Raw genomic sequence first — 4,060 nt, 5'->3', positions numbered from 1 at the left:
GCGAACCTCCGCAGCCTGTCCACATCCGTAAGTTCCCTTCTTTCCCTTTCTTAGATCTGCAATGGAGCTTCTTCGAGTTCGTCGGTGTTCATCGCCGCCCGCGGCGAACCCTTGATATTTTTCCTTTCCCGTGCCCCTTTTTGATCTTTAGATAGCTAGAACTACTGCGGTAGCTGTTCCGCATCCATCTTGAACGGAAACCGATCTCATTTCCCTTGTTTAAAGGCCTCCTTCGAGTATATGAATTTCTCCGTACTGGTTTTTAGACCTAGAAATTTTTCTTTTCAGAGCATTTGTTTGATCCAAAAGAATAGCTGAAACTTGTGAAACTTGTTTGTTCCACACTTAGTCAAAAAACTGCCTCTGTCGAATTTGTTTAACCATGGTAATCTATGTAGCCGGTTTATGACAACACCGATCGTCAGTCTTGCTTGCTTTCAGCAACTTTAAGAAAATTTAACTGCCCCTGATACCTGTAGTGGCTTAAATATCATTGCATAGTTACCTATATGTCATTAGGCCCCTTCTTAAGCCGCTGTTTCAAATAATTTCACGATGACCCCCTCCGGGTTATAAGTTGAACCGGAAATTTTTCTTTTGTCATAGGTTTCAATTTACCCAATGGCACCCAAGGCTTCCAAACCTCTGGTGACCTGCAACTGGGTCAAGTCCGTCGTTACAGAAAGCACTTTGTCCGATTTTGTGAAACCCGGCCATCTTCCCAAGAAGGAGGTCATGTCTTATCGTGCTCCTAACCCGTCAGAGGAAAAGCCTCAACCCAAGGAGGGGGAGGTGATCGTGTTTACTAATCACATGAACCGGGGCTTCGCTCCACCCGGTTCAGAATTCTTCAGGGATGTTTTGCATTTCTTTGATCTCAGAACTCAAGACATCGGGCCCAATTCTGTGTCAAATATTTGCAACTTCCAAGTCTTCTGCAAGGTGTACCTTGGAGAAGAACCCATCTTACTTTTATTCAGAGAATTGTTTTACTTAAACTGGCAGAACGAATGCGCCAACAGGCCCAGTCTGGAACTTGGTGGCATCTCGATTCAGCGGCGGAGAGACTGCCTTTTTCCTTATGCTGTACTGCCGAGTCATCCAAAGGACTGGAATCAGATGTGGTTCTACTGCCAGGACACTTCTCCGGCTGAGGAAAATCCTCTGCCCGGCTCCCGCGCCTTGCGCCTTGAATCCAACCACCTGCTGTCGGATAAACTGACTACCGTTGAACGTCTGCCACTCGCTCCCACCATTAGTAAAATCAAAGCTCCTTTGGGAAATGGCTTAAATGGCATTGACCTAGTCCGAGTCTGGGTCACTTGGCGAGTGATTCCGTTAAGCCGCCGCCCCGACTTAATGTGCACTTACTCAGGCGAGAAAAATGATCCACAGCGTCATAGTCCCGACGACTTACCAGATGATGTGGTGGAGGCTACGACCCAGTCGTTGTTGAAAGAGGGCACGGTGACTAGTAATGCCTTTGGCTTACTTCCTTTCTGCAAGAAGAACCCGCCCCCTGCAGTGAGTCATCAACGTCAATGAATACTCTTTACTATATTACACCTTGCTTTTACTCATAACCCCTTATCTTTTTTCACAGGCCGATGACAACTTCTGGAAGGTCAAGTATGACCATGAGGCGGCCAAACAAGCCAGAGCGGCAAAAAGAGCCGAAAGGAAAACCGCCAAGACTGGAACTTCGAAGAAGAGGAAGCCAAGTGCTTCAGATATGTTTAAACTTGATGATACTGATGATGATGAAGAAGAGGTAACTTTCAACTCCCTTGACTCTTTATCATCACCTTACTGACATTAAATCTTTTCAGGAAGACACGGGGAACAGCCAAGCCGTCGAGGAAGAGGTAACTATAATCTCCTTCGACTCCGAGCCCCTGCCGCATCAGAAAATTCGAAGAGTAACCCAGAAAGTAAGATTTTCACATCCTTTGGCTTACCAAGATCCTCAATTTCTTTTGAAGCAACAGCAATTTGAAAGCCGGAGGCAGACCCGGACCAGCAAGGATATAGAGCTCTCCTCCGGCTTACCTGATGTAACCAGGAAGCGTCGGACTGAGGTTATCTCCGATTTACGTTCTGTTTTACCTTTGGCGGGTTTAATTCGTCAACCTCTCAATTCATCTGACTCTAATTATCAGGATACCTCTCCTTCCTCCGGCGAGTCTATGCAATCTAACATGCCAGATTTCAAAACTGCCCCTGGGTAATGTAATTTTGTTTACCTTATGTTTTACCTTACTCATGCTTTTGTACTCATCCTTCTGCCTTTGTCCACAGCGTGCAAGTGAAACCTAGTAAGAGGGCAAAAAAGAGTAAGCTGTCCCAAGACCCGGTCGTGACTGAACTGGAGCTTGGCACGGCTGCTCCTGACAGTTCTACCCATCAGCCGCCGCCTGAGCCAGCCTATGTCATTCCAGCACCAACCTCTGATCCACCCGCCGAAGATACTCTCAACAGGTCTGATAACCCGGAAGCTCCTAGCCCGGCCAAGACAATTAATCCGGAAGTTGAGATTCTGAAGACTCAGTTTGTTGAGCCGGGGCGGCCCACTGTCCTTGCCAAGTGCTCTGCCAAGGAGGAGCTTCTGGAATGCCGAAAGGCCAAGCTAGACATTGCTGACTATACTCATTTGAGCATTGGAGATATAGTCTCTGGCTATCTCAATCAAGTACATAGCAGCCGTGACCTGGAAATTGACATGGTAAAGCAAATACAGCAAAAATCTGAGATATGACCTATGTTACTTTTCCTTAACCATACTTACTGTACCAGCCCCCAAGTCTATTGCTTATAAGTAAATATGCTGTAGACTTAAAAAATTGCCTAACACCGCTTGTCCGGTTTGGAAAGAAAGTTATTTAACCCAATTGTAGCATGACACTTTGAACTTGCGATACACATTAGCCCCCAAGTGTCAAGCATCTTTGCTTGCAAAGTGCTTGGGACTTCAATTTCCATGAATCGGCATAGCAATTTAAAGTTCTTCAGTATACATTAGCCCCCAAGTGTCAAGTATCTTTGCTTGCAAAGTGCTTGGGACTCAATGTTATCTTACCATGATTCTGACTATAACCCGGCATCAACGCAGGCCACCATAAGTCAATTTGAGTCGGAGGTTGCTGACCTGAAGAGCCGTCTGGCAGCTCAAGAACTTGAAATTCAAAAGGCCAACTCCAAATTTGAATTCAGCGTCTCTGAACAAGAGAAGTTGAAGAATAATTTTGAGGCGGAGAAGAAAATCTGGGCTGATGAAAAGGCTTCACTGGTGACCCGGGCCGAGACGGCAGAGGCATTGCTTGCAGAAGCAACATCGGAGTTGTCCGGCTTAAAGCGCCAGATATCTCAAATGGTCTCAGCCATCTTTGGTAAGTTACTCATATAACTTTAAACTTTGCAAACCTTCTTTCAATGATGACTTCAATTGTCACCTCCGGCTCACCTTATGTTTAATAATGCAGGCCCCATGAGCATGAACCTCAAGTAGAACATGTTGATCAAGCTGAAAGCGGTTTATACTCTGGTGGAACAGCTCTACACCGGGTCACAACATGCTTTGGCCGTTGGAGCTTTATCAAATGACGTTCCTCACCTCCTGCAAGACGTGCTGAAGCGGCTTGCTGTACTACCTCAACGGGTCCAAGATCTAAGGCGGGTGTCCGCCAGAGCCGGGGCCATAGCCGCGTTGAGCCGGGCGAAAGCATGGATTCCAGAACTAGACCCGACCGACCTCGCTCTTGGATACCCGAGTCTGAAAGAGGATGGGACCGTATTTGATGAACATGATTTTACCGCCTGTGTCAAAGATATACGCCCCGTGGCTACTCTTATTGGGAACGATACTGATCTTACCACGTATCAGCTGGGCTATGACAATGAGAACCAGAGAGTTCCAACACCTCCCTATGATGAAGTCAACCTGATCCCTCCAACTCGTAAGCATACCTTTGCCCCTGAAGTGGACCCAGCCGGTTTAATAGATGATGAAGCTGAGTTTGAAGCCTTGAGTGGCATTGACTGGGCCTCGTCAACCTTCCACGAT

Source organism: Triticum dicoccoides, chromosome 3B (genome assembly GCF_002162155.2).
Source record: "Triticum dicoccoides isolate Atlit2015 ecotype Zavitan chromosome 3B, WEW_v2.0, whole genome shotgun sequence".
In the NCBI taxonomy this organism is placed as follows: Eukaryota; Viridiplantae; Streptophyta; class Magnoliopsida; order Poales; family Poaceae; genus Triticum; species Triticum dicoccoides.
The sequence above is the reverse complement of the archived record's forward strand: the minus strand, read 5'-3'. Positions refer to the sequence as shown.